This window comes from Jaculus jaculus, chromosome 1 (genome assembly GCF_020740685.1).
Source record: "Jaculus jaculus isolate mJacJac1 chromosome 1, mJacJac1.mat.Y.cur, whole genome shotgun sequence".
Taxonomy (NCBI): domain Eukaryota; kingdom Metazoa; phylum Chordata; class Mammalia; order Rodentia; family Dipodidae; genus Jaculus; species Jaculus jaculus.
Genome location: NC_059102.1, coordinates 103,400,409 through 103,412,949, shown reverse-complemented (window position 1 = coordinate 103,412,949; position 12,541 = coordinate 103,400,409). Strand labels below are relative to the sequence as shown.

Genomic DNA, 12,541 nt, shown 5'->3' with positions numbered 1-12,541 from the left:
ACTCCAGATGCATGTGCCACCTTGTGCATCTGGCTTACTAGGGATTTGAACCTGGATCCTTTGGCTTTGCAGATAAGCACCCTAACCACTAAGCAATCTCTGGAGCCTTAGTATGTCTTTTGTTTCTGTTTTTCTCCCCCTTTGCTCAGCATTGTGCCTGAGATTTGTCAGGTTGTTTGTAGTTGTAGCGGGTTCTTTTCCATTGCTGTGACCATATCACTATTTATTTGAATTGTTTCTGGTTTGGGATTATAATGAATAAATCCACTAGAGCCATTTTATTTTTCCTTTTTTTTTTTTTTTTTGAGATAGGGTCTCTCTCTAGCCCAGGTTGACCTGGAACTCACTATGTCATCTCAGGGTGGCCTTGAACTCACGGTGATCCTGCTACCTCTGCCTCCAGAGTGCTGGGATTAAAGGCGTGCGCCACCACCCTCGGCTCTATTTATTTATTTGAAAGAAGGAGGGAGAGAGAAAGAATGCCAGGGCCTCAAACTGCTGCAAATGAACTCCAGATGCATGCGCCACTTAGTGCATCTGGATTTATGTGGGTACTGGGGAATCGAACTTGGATCCTTAGGTTTTGCAGGCAAGTGCTTTAACCACTAAGCCATCTCTTTAGCCCTATAGACTTTTTTCTTTTTCCTGAGGTAGGGTCTCACTCTAGCCTAGGCTGACTTGGAATTCACTTGGTAGTCTCAGGGTGGCCTTGAACTCATAGTGATCTTCCACCTCTGCTTCACAAGTGCTGGTATTAATAGCATACTCCACTACCATGCCCAGCTACCTATAGTCATTCTTTTCTTTTGGTTTTCTGAGGTAAGGTCTCACTGTAGCCCAGGCTGACCTGGAATTCACTATGTAGTCTCAGGGTGGCCTTGAACTCAGGTGATCCTCCTACCTCTGCCTCCCAAATGCTGAGATTAGAGTCATGCACCACCACGCCTAGCTTTTGATATATATATTTGATCATTTGTTTGAAATACACATCTGAGCATAGACGTGCTGGGTCCTACGATCTTTTATTTGTTTGTTTGTTTTATTTTTTTTTGAGGTAGGGTCTCACTCTAGCTCAGGCTGACCTGGAATTCACTATGTAGTCTCAGGGTGGCCTCAAACTCATGGCAATTCTCCTACCTCTGCCTCCTGAGTGCTGAAATTAGAGGTGTGTGCCACCATATGTTCAGCTTAATAGATACAGCCAAACTGTTCTCTTAAGTAGTTGTAGCAACATCTACCCAGGTAAGCCATAGCTGGAACCTTCAGAGGGCAGTGTCCAGCTCACTACTGCACTTACATTGATGCCTAGCATGTAGTGGGTGCTCAAAGCATACTGGTTGACTGACTTACAAATTGAAGGAGTCATGGGTGTACCTGGCTCTAGAGTTAATGTGATGAGTGACTCTGGCAGATGTCCCCCCTTCTTTGGAGTCTTTCCCTGTTTACAGTATAAGAGGACCAACCCCAAAGGCTTTGCTCTTCAGTGCCAGCTGGGTGCTGTGAAAGCTAGACACCTGTTCATTTATTCAATTTGTTGCTAAGGATGACACCTACTATGTGCCAGCACAGTGAGGGTGTGATCTATGATGTGCAACTAACAGTCTCTTTCAGGTCAACCAGGGCCAGGGTCACTGCCTATCTTGTCCCCCAACTTATACTTGAGCCCGCTTCTTTTCTCTCCGGCCAGCCTTGACCCCAAGGGGGGGAGGAAGGGGTCTGGACTAAGCCTGCGAATGGAAAATGTGATTAATAATCAAAAAAACATCCAAGAGGAAGAGACCAGGAAAACAACTTGGGAAAGGCTCCTTGCCCAGGGGAGGGGGGCCATGTCCTGGGCCTTGGGACAGGCTGCCCTGACGCGGCCCTTTCTGGGAAGCTGCCACTGGAGTGGGTAATTTTAGCCAAAAATAGAGGGGAGCTGCTCTAATTATTTATTTAAAAAGATGCCCCTTGATGTAAATTAGACTTCCCCTAGGGCCTCTCCCCCATTCTGATACCCATCCTACTGGTCCCTCTGCTTGGTCATCTGCTGTGGGGTGGGAGTCCGGAGACTCTGGACTGGGGGCAGAGGAGGAATTTCAACACGAAATGTTTTGTTCATTAACAAAGAACATAGGGGGAAATTCCCTTTCTGCTTGGGTCTGGGCAGTCCAAGTAGACACTCAAAAGCTATTGTGAAAAATGGAATGTAGGTTGCAGAGCAGGGTGAGGGTTGTATTGGAATAAGGTAACAAGAGACCTTCTCTCCCTTGTTTAATAGACTCCTGACTTCCAGAAGGTTCCAGAGCCTTAAACCTTCCTCCTTCTAGGGATTTGGTTCCCACTCCTTCGGGTTGCCTGAAAATTCCTTCTTAGCACAAACAGGAGGAACTGTGGTTAGACTAGAGTTAGAACTTCCCAGTGAGACGGAAGAAAGAATATCAAAGAGAGGGAGGAGAAGGCCTTTGATGTATTGAATGCTTAGAATTCTGATAGAATATGCTGAAATTGATAGACAGGTAGGAAGATATACGCGAGGAGCCTGGGCCAGTAGTGAAAGTCCCTAGTAAGAAGGGAAGAGAAGAGAGAGAGCCAAGGAATTGGGAGGGGAACAATTTTGGGTTGAACAATTAGCTTCCACATTAAGGCTTAGGCTTCCTCCATTCTCTACCTTTAGGATTTTTTTTGCCCTTTTTCAGTGCTAGAGGTTGGAAGGGTCAAGGCACAAAAATGCTGCTGTCCCCATAATAGGATTCCAGGTTTGCAAAATGGGGGTGTTTTTAGCGCTTCCCAGGTGCCGTCTCAGGGTGGTGCTGGGAGCTGTCTTGGGATGGGGGCGATGAGCCCGCCAAGTGCGGGGGGGGGGGGGGAGGCTGGGCTGGACCCTGAATTGGGAGGGGCTCTGGGCCCCCCTCCCTGGCTCGGCCGGCCCCAGGCTGTGTCGGGATCGGGTTTCTCGGCGCCTGGAGCCTCTGCGAGGCCGAGCTGTTCCCGGGCCCCGGCCAAGCCGCCCCGGGCGCTGGCACTGCGCGAGGAAGCGAGGGGGGTAAGGGGGAGCGAGGGGGGGCTGTGAGGGCGTTTACGTAACTGCCTCCCGGAGCCCGCCCCGACCCGCCACCGCCAACCCCAGTGTGATTGAGAGCGTGTGTGACTGCATGTGTGACACACAGTGTACGATGGCTGTGTGACTGGGTCTGTATCGTGTGCATGTGAGGATCGGGGATTAGCCCACTCTTCCGGGACCTTGAGCTCCTAGCCCAAGCAGGGGAGTCTGAGCTCTAGAGAGCTGAACATACACATTTCACTCTTTAAGACTGGGCTTGTGACTTGACGGGATCCTGAGTTTGGCACTTGTAAGACAGAAAGCCTTCGTGAGAGTCTAACTTTGGAGCCCAGGATGTGCCCCAGCTTGGGGATGTCCTGATGGTATAGAAGGTTACAAATGGGACCCTTTCCTGCAGGAGCACCGGAAAGGTGCCATCACGAGGGTAGCTCTCTTTCCTTGGAGACACCCTATCAAAGGGAAAGTGTCCTTGCTGCTCCAAGGCCTGAGATGGCACAATTAACCCTTAGGAGTGGGGGATGGTCCAAGTGTAAGTCACCTACGGTGGAGGGTGGAGTCAAAAGTCCTGGCCACAGTGGCTATAAAATTCCAGGAGGGCTTGGAATGTAGTGGTAGAGCTTGGATAGCTTGCCTAAGGCCCTGAGTTTGATCCCCAGCACCGTAAAAACAAACAGGAACCTAAAGTCAAGAAGAACATCCCCAGTTTTTCTAAGTCATTCAAGCCTACTATATATCTGGGATCCCTAGTTATTGAAACAGGCACGGGGCTTTTGCCTGATTTCCTGTCACTGTCTCATGGGAAAGGTAGATGGTGAAGATGAGGGAGACTGAGTATACTGAGTTGAGGAAGGAAGTCTTAAGGGTTGGGGAGAGGGTATTGGTGATCTGGGGCTTGCCTTAAGGAAAAAAGGTAAGAGAGCAGGGTGTGGTGGTGCATGCCTTTAATCCCAGTACTCAGGAGGCAGAGGTAGGAGGATCGCTGTGAGTTCAAGGCCACCCTGAGTCTACCAGGTCAGTCTGGGCTAGATTGAAACCCTACCTCGAAAAACCAAAAAAAAAAAAAAAAAAAAGTTAAGGGGGCTGGTGCACAGATGGGGTGGCCAGGAAGAGGGGCATGGGAAAAGCTGGAGAGGAAAACGTGGCCGGATCCCGTCGGGTCTTATCTTCAGACTTTGGGAGACCCCAGAGTGGGGAAACCGAGATGTGTGCGCAGATGGGGCATCAGAGGAGACAGGGGCGGAGAGCCACCAGTACACTTGGCCTGGCTCGGAGGGAGAAAAGTGGGTTCTGGGCCCTGTCACAGCCGAATTTCGGAAAGATGGGGCCAGCACCTTAGTTGTCCCGCAGGTCTAGGAAGGCCTCGGCGCGGAACCGGGAGCCGCAGCCTAGGGAGAAAACGCACATCCCGCATTGGCCGCCAGGTGTCGCTGCGGCCTCGGGGAAGCGAGAGAGGTGGCTGGTCCCGCACTACCCGCCCCAGGAGGAGCTGCTGACCGATAGACCCCGGGACAGGGTCCGATGTGCTTCTCTCCTCCCGGCTCGTCCTCCCTCTCACTGACATGTAGGTTCCTTTGCAAACCGTGCCCCTTACTCGGGAACTGCATCCGCGACGGTGACAGCCTACGGTGTGCCCAAGATGGCAAGGGTAAATTTGTCCAGGGCAGGAATCCTGACCGCTCCCAAACTGCCGACAGAGGCAGCCTCAGAAGTCGAGTTAGTCCACAAAGTACCCGAGGACCTCCGCGTCCATCCGTCGGTCTCCATCCCGGCGTGAGCGTCCATCACGTGCACCTAAGCCTCGTCCAGGCCTAGCTTCAGTTCAGAAGGGCAATGCCGTGCCCGTCCCCACTAGCTCCCCTCTCGCACACCGCCAGTGCTTCTTCCCTTAGTCCAGTATCCGTCTGTAGACCTGAGATGGTTTCAGCGAGGCCAGGCAGAGCCCATCCACTGTGGGTTGGGGTGTGCCCTGGACCTCTGCTGGGCGCAGCTATCTTACCGAATGTGTCCTTAAGTCCTGGCCGGCCCTCTCGGCGCTTTTGGCCCTGGCTGACCTCTGACTTGTAACGAATGAGATTCCATGGCCCGCGATGGCAGTGAAAGCAACCCCCCCCCCCCCAGCAGTGGCGGGAAGGTTTTTCCTCTGCAATGGGAATCCCTGAGGCATTTGTTGGGAAAAGGGCCCGGGTGGTGCAGGCAGCCTGCTGAGGAAGGGTGTGAGGAAACAAACGAGGTGGTTCCTTCCTCTTGCCCTCCGCCACGGAGCAGGTCTCTGGAGGGGCAAAGCCCAGGGATTATGGGTCAAAGGCCAGGTGAAAAATTCAAGGGGTGGAGATGGGGGTGGGGCCTCTCTCTTGTCCTCTGCTTCCCCGCATCCCACTCTCCGTTGCGCTCTCACGTGGCCTCACAAGTTGATCAGGTTGTCTAACCTTCATCTCCCATGTTGTAGCCAAACCAGAGGCCCAGGGCAAGCGACGCGAACACACTTGGCCCGTCTGAGGCCCTGGCTGTAAAAGGCTGGATGGGAGCATGTGTAACACCAAGCTCGCGGCTATGCCGCTGAGCAGTGGAACTGCGGGACCAAGCACCGAGGGCAAGGCTCTCTCTACCCTTTCAAACCTATGCAGCCCGCTCCCCAGACTGTGTCCCCCTGGGACAGAGGAAGCCAGTAGTGGTGGCAAGGGCCTAGGCTTCCAGCCTGGTCCATCCCAGGTCATGAAGCCCGATTCCTCTTCCCCCACCCGACCCCGCGGGAGGGGTTCATGTGTTTGTGACTAGGGGGGGTCGTTGCTGGGGGGCGGTAAAATAATGGGGGAGCGCAGAGGGCTGGCTTCGCGGGCGCCGGGGGGTGGCTGTGCCTCGAGCTTTTCTCGGTGATGCTGGAGGGAGGACCCCAGAGTTGGCCCAGGGTGTGCCAGGGTGTCGACGCGAGAGACACCGAAGGCCCTGAACGTTGGGGGAACGTGCGCTGGAGAGACCTGGTCAAAGCCCAGTGAGGGAGTGTGTGCGATGAGCGATCCCGGGGCCGTGGGGGGGGGGGGGTCGGGGGGGAATTTGGGGGCGCGCCCAGCGGCCCAAGGGGAGCAGGCCGAGTGGGTATGGGTGTGTGCGTGCGCGTTGGGGAGACCCGCGGCCCGGGCCGCGCGTGAAGCACGAGGGCCACAGCTGTCTGGAGGGCGCGCCCGAGGAAGGGCGAACGTGAGCGGGGCACGCGTGCCAGTGCAGGCGAGTGTGCCAGCGGGGGGGGGGGTAGGGCGCGTGCCTGCGCAAGGGCGAGTGGGAGTGGGGCTCCCAGGCCTGCGCAGGCGAGTGTGTCCCCCGCGAGCGGGCCCCGCGCGTGCTAGACGCGGGAGCGTGCCAGGGCGGGGGCGCGCGAGGGCCGTGGCGGGGAGGGGGTCGTGGCGCGCGGCCGCGGAGGCGCGGGGAGACAAGGCGAGAGGGGGAGGGGAGCGAGGGCGCGCGCGGCCGAGCGGGCGCCCGCGGTCACATGGGCGAGGGAAGGAGGGAGGGAGCGCGCGAGGGAGGGAGGAGGATGGGGGGGTTAAAGCCGCGGAGAGCCGAGGAGCCGGTGCAGAGCGGGCGGCGGCGGCGGTGGAGGCGGCGGCTCGAGCCGGCGCGGCGCGGGGTTCGGCAGCGGGATCCGGCAGCGGCGCTAAGCTCCACGCTCCAGCCTCGCTCCCGCCGGGGGTGGTGGTGGTGGAAGGGCGCGGCGCGGAGCCCCGGCGGTCCGAGGGCGCGGTGAGTAGTCCGCGGCTGGCTGCGGGAAGCCGGACCCTCGAACCCGCTGGCGGACAGACCCACGGACCCGGGAAGAGTGAGGGGACACGCGTGGGCTCCACGGCCAGGGAGGTAGGAAAGTTCTCGAAAAACTTTGCCCGCAAACTCAGGGGCGGGGGTGCACGAAGCAGCCCCCCACGTCCGGGCGCTCCAGGGGTTGGGCGTGGTGTTGGTGGACAATCGGCTGGAGGGAGGTTGCCCGGGAGGTCTGTCCTAGTGTCCCTGTTCTTCCCACCCTTCAGCCGCACGCGCGGACTCTGGGAAAATTCCAGAGCTGGGGGGGGGGTCGCAGCTGCCCCCGCGCACCCAAAGACGGCTTATTTCTCGGACAGAAATCTGGACTTCGAAGCGCGGGGGGGGGGGGGGGTGTGAACGGACGGCTGCGCTTCTGCCAATGCCTGTGTGTCCGTGTGAATCCGCCTGTGGGGAGTGTGTGTGTGTGTGTGTGTGTGTGTGTGCGCGCGCGCGTGTGTGCCTGCCTGTGGTTTTCTCGTGGGTCCGCCTGGATGTATCTCCACGCAGTGGGTCTCCTCCGTGTCTCTCTCTGTAAGTCCTCTGGCTTGTGTGATTCTGCCTTTAAGTGTATCCGCAAAGTGTCTCTTTGTGAGTCTGCTGTGTGAGCCTCCTCCTGCGCGGCTCGGTGGGGAGCCGGTCTGGGTGTCCCCATGTTGCTCAGAGTAGTGTATCTCCCTGGTCGTGGGGGGCTGGGCCGCGGAGGTCACCAGACGGACAGCTTTCCTTCTCTGCTCCCCTTTTCCCTTCCTCTCTTCTCCTCTCCCGAGCTCTCCTCCAGTGTCTAGCTCTCCTGCTCCCTCCCTGGACTCCCTCCCCCCTCCAGTAGCTTCAGGCGGGCAGGACTATTTCACGCCTTGTTGAAAATTCAGGATTTTCTTTCTCTTTCCGTCTAGTCTGTCTTTGAGAATCTCCCTCTCTCTCTCTCTCCCTCTCCCTCTCTCTCTCTCTCTCTGTGTGTGTGTGTGTGTGTGTCTGGCAGCTTGTCTGTAACACTGGGTGTATGTCTGCATGCTGCTGTAGGAGTGTGTCTGTAACATTGGTTGTTTTGCTTGTGATATGTGGTATATTTGTGTCTGTGTCACTGGCAGTACTTGTGTGGCCCTACCACTGAGGTGGTGAGAGTGTGAAATGGTGTGTGTGTTTGTGCATTAGTAATTGTGTATCTGGGGTGTGTTTTGTGTACCTAACCCTGGGTGGAATGGTGTGCAGTTGCATGGGACTTGAACAATTGGTTGTTTCTGGAGATGGAGGGCTAGCTTGGCCCTGGAAGGTGGAGAGGACAGTGTGTCTCAAATTAGGTCCCTGTCTCCACTCTCAAAACCCACACGAGTCCCCTCAGTTGGTTTCTGGGGCTCTGGGTCAGGTTTGTCGAGGTGGAGCTAAAATTTCAGATTCTTGTCAGAGCTAATACTCCAATTGGGACTCTGAGCCTCCACAAAGACAAGGAGTTTAAAGTTCACACTCAAGACTTCCTGGGGCTCTGGAATTCATACTCAGATTCACACTGAGACACTTAAACTCATTCCAGTGTCTTGGGGTTTACATTTATACAGGCTTACATTCAGAATTCCATCATGCCAGTGGGACTCACATTCAGATTTACACTTAATGTTCTGGGACTCTCATCTAGATATACACTTATGACCTGTTCAGGTCATGTTGGGACCATTCTGTCACTTGGACTGACAGTGGGACTGTAGGCTTACACTTAGACATCTCTATCCCAGTGTATAGACTAGATTTATAGTGAGACTGAGAGCTCACTCTCAGAAGCTTACTGGGACTCTGGGGCAGATTCCTTGACTTGCTCTAAGACTCAGGAGCTTGCTCAGCTGCATAATTACATTCTAGGACTCTGTCACACTAAGACTCCACTCAGATTTCTGGGAGGACTTTTGGGTTCACACTTAGACATAGGGAGTTGGGTCAGACTCACAGGGTTAATCTAGAGCTCACACTTGGACTCACACCAACATCTGGGTTACTCCCTTAGACTCACATGAAATTCTATGACTCACACTCGGATTCGCATGAAGATCTTGAAGCGAACACACAGACTCATATTAGAATCTAGTACTCACACTCCAGGGTCTCACTTCTGTCTCAGGATCACTTATATTCAAACTAAGGTTCTGATACTCATACTTGGACTTACATTGACACTGTGGGGTTCAAATTCAGTTAGTGAGCCCAGTTCTCGGGCTGGGACTCTATATGGGTTGCTGAGCTCATACTCAGCTGCTTAAGATCAGAGGCTTACACTGAGACTAGACACTGGGACTCTAATGCTTACACTGACTTGTTTGGGAACCTTGGGATTCAGAGTTAAATTAACGTGAGTCCTGGAGATCACATTCTGACTCAGTGGACCTTACAGTCAGACATGCTCAGGGACCCAGGTTTAGACTTAAAACCCATACTTATGTATCCCCAGCATCACAACAAAACCAAACAAATAAAAAATAAACCCAACTGGGTGTGGTGGGGCACGCCTTTAATTCCAGCACTTGGGAGGCAGAGGTAAGAGGATCACTGAGAGTTCAAGGCCACCCTGAGACTACATAGTGAATTCCAGGTCAGCCTGAGCTAGAGTGAAACCCTACCTTGAAAAACAAAAATAAATAAATAAATAAATAAACCCACACTTCAGTCTTGGAATTCATAATCAGGCTGACATTAGACCCTGGCAGTTACGTGAACCTCATTTTCCATACAGAAACTCACATTGAGACCCATACTAAGATGGTGATACTCACAATCCCAGTGGAATTTAGGACTTGGTCACATGTGCCCATGACTTCCTTTGGTTTGTGGTTGGTGTTAGGGCAATCAAAATAAAGAACAGAGAATGCTATAAGACCTGTCCCTCTGGAGATGGGGAGAACACATTTGGTTATGTCTCTAATTTGGGCTGTGGACTGATGGTGGATGGGATGGGAAACATTGATTGACAGTGTCAAACCTCCCTTCCTTACCTTCCACGAGGAGACTAGGCTCTTGGCAGGAAGATCTGAGTGGCTTGTTGGTACAAGGGTGACCTCAACCTTCAAAATCCTCCATGTACTATGTACATCCTCCTTAAATGGTTTTGAACACCCCGTCTAAGGGGCCAGATGAGGGAGAATAAGTCTCATGTTCACTCAAGACATTGGCTCCCATCCTAACCATCCTTATGGGGGAGGGGTGTCTGACCTGGCCAGTAGACTCTGGCCCCAGCAAAGCACTGGCGTGCTGCACTTGTGATTCTAAAAGAGATGGTCCTCTCAAGCTTGTGGTGAACAGGTAGCTAGACAAGGATGCTGGATCTAAACACAACTTGTCTTCTTTCCTCTGCCCAGGCTGGAAAGGACTGGGGGCCATGTTATATCTCATGATGTTTCCTAGAATTCCCTGTTGAGCCCTCTTGGCTCCTGGGCTTGCCCAGGGATCCTCCCTGGCTTCTAGAAGAATAGTAGCCCTAGGGGCTCTGGACTGCCTTCGAGATGTTGCCCTGGACTTTGTACACCTTCCCACTCTGGAGACCAGTTGGGTGGGGCCACATGAGGCATACTACCACCCCGTGGGCACTCAAACAATAGGGCTCTGGCCCACAGCCCCCTCCCGACTCCAGGCTGAGATGGTTGGGTTTTAACTGCTCCATGTCCCTGCATGGGACACATGCTCTCCAGCCCCCAATGGAGGTGTGGGGGGGGCTTGGAGGCAAGATGCCCTGCTTTCTGCCCCCCCATGGCGAGTTGAAGTGTAAATGAATCGGAAACATATGGAGTGGATTTTCTTTGAAATGCAGATGGGTTGGGGGGGGACCATGTGTGCCTGGTTTGGGGGGTCCAGGAAAGCTAGGAGACTGAGAGGAGAGAGCTGACCCCTCCTCCAGACTCTATGGGGTGGGGGAGTGAGGGAGAATTCAGCTGTGTAAACTCCTGTGGCCCTGGGTGACCACACCTACATGGACTCTGGCTTCCTGTGGGGAGGGACTGTGGGTAGAGAGCCTGTAGTCATTGTCCCCTCTGCAGCAAGCAAGGGAGCCCCCAAAGCTGTGTTGAGTTGCAGGTCACCAGAGCCATGCGTCCTGGGGGCTAAGAGGTGAAGGAGGAGTTAGAGCAGCCATGGGGGCAGATTTAGACCCTGTCACTGTGAGGAGTCGGCTTCCAGAAGCTGAGGCTGGAGGGGTGATAGGAGCGACTGAAGTTAGGCTGTGGTAGCGTCTTGTGGTCAGTGTCAGAGCTCCCACACGCCGGGGTTTAAGAATGGGCTCAAAGAGTCTTTAGTTCCACAGAACAGATTTCTGCAAACTCAGGCTCGTCTGTGTACCTTACCATACTCTCCTTATTCCCTGTGTCCGCCCCCGCCCCCCACCATCACCACTGCAGCTCAGCAAGGTGACATAGTGGTTACTTCTGAACTTGGTAGGACCCAGTCTGGTGTCTGCCTCATTCACCACTGCACCCCTGCGCCCCTAGCACAGATGAAATACACATTATCGGGGGATAACGTGGACATGAGCAGTGCCTCTTTTTCTCTTCCATCAGATATGGTGTTCCTTGTGAGCAAGACCCCATCCCCTGGCTCCCGGAACAGTGTTTGGCAGTGCTCACTAAATGTTGAAAAATGAGCGTAGGGAGAAGAGCCCCTATGGGCTTTCTAGTTTGAGGCCCAACAGCTCTTGTTTACACCCCTATTTGGCTCAAAAGAATGATGAGTGGTTTGCAGGCTACAGAAAGGACTTCTCTTCACTCAGGGAAGGAGTACAGCGGATAGGCAGTTTCTTCCTTGGAAAGGTCTGGATTAGGAGAGGCAGGACAGTAACCTAACCTGACCCCATGGCACTGACTGGTGGTTACTCTGTGCTCTCCCTGGTTGGGGACTTTTCAGAAGTCTTTTGTTGCCCTGTGGTGGTGAGTATATCCTTGGCTATCTCTAGGGTCTAGGGAATGGACCCTATCTTAGGCCTCCAAGGCTGAGTCACTGCAGTGGATCAAGTGGACGGTCTATTGGTTATTAATGTTTGTCTGAGAACACAGTGTTTTAATCCTAAAAATACTCAGTGCCCAAGAGTTGATGTTGGGGCCCATGTAGCAAGTGGCTGCACCTAAGTTGGTGTGAGGGGACCTCACAACCAGAGTATGATTAGAGTGTCTGAGGAGAGACTGGTATTGTATATTAAACGTGGGGAAACTGAGGCAAGCATGGGTGGAGAATGCACAAGGAGCCTTTGATTTGTATAAAGAATAATTTATCAAATTAGTGGCATCAATTAGTCAAATTATGGTAACGTTCAGGGTAATCAGTAATCCTACTACATTGCAGACAATTTCCTTCTTAGAGAGACTGGAGATACATACCATACCAGACATAAAAATCAAGAAGTCAGTAGGAACCCTTTCAAGTTCCAAATAAGTGTGCGGCAAAGAAAACAAAATCTTCCCCAAGTGCCCTTTTCTGATTCACCGCCCTCCCCACCTCCCCAGGGCCCTTCCATACTTCCAGTTCTGGTGTGGGTTTTCAAACCCTCTTTTGTACCCCTCCACCTCACTTCTGACCCCAGGCCTTTGTGTAGCCCCTCTCCCCAGGAGAAGGGACTGCATTGCATGGTGGTCCCAAAAAGGCAAGTGAAGCCCAGCATTAGAAGGCAGATGCCATGTGACCTTGGCCCATGAGCTGACCTTTCTGGGCCCCTCCATGAAATTGCAGGATGGGGGGGGGGGCTGG

At 53.7% G+C, this 12,541-nt stretch overlaps 1 protein-coding gene across 3 annotated transcripts in view; it reads left to right on the top strand.

Moving 5' to 3' along the window:
• The first annotated feature begins 6,013 nt into the window (after positions 1 to 6,013).
• Cntfr (ciliary neurotrophic factor receptor) overlaps positions 6,014 to 12,541 on the top strand; it is a 40,564-nt gene continuing 34,036 nt past the window's right edge. The window contains exon 1 of one of the 3 annotated variants that reach the window (XM_045158959.1): positions 6,014 to 6,032. The gene's annotated coding sequence lies outside the window, so the exon portion shown is untranslated. Of the gene's footprint in view, positions 6,033 to 6,733; positions 6,890 to 12,541 lie in introns of those variants that run through there. The other 2 variants (XM_045158954.1, XM_045158967.1) reach the window with 2 other exon arrangements.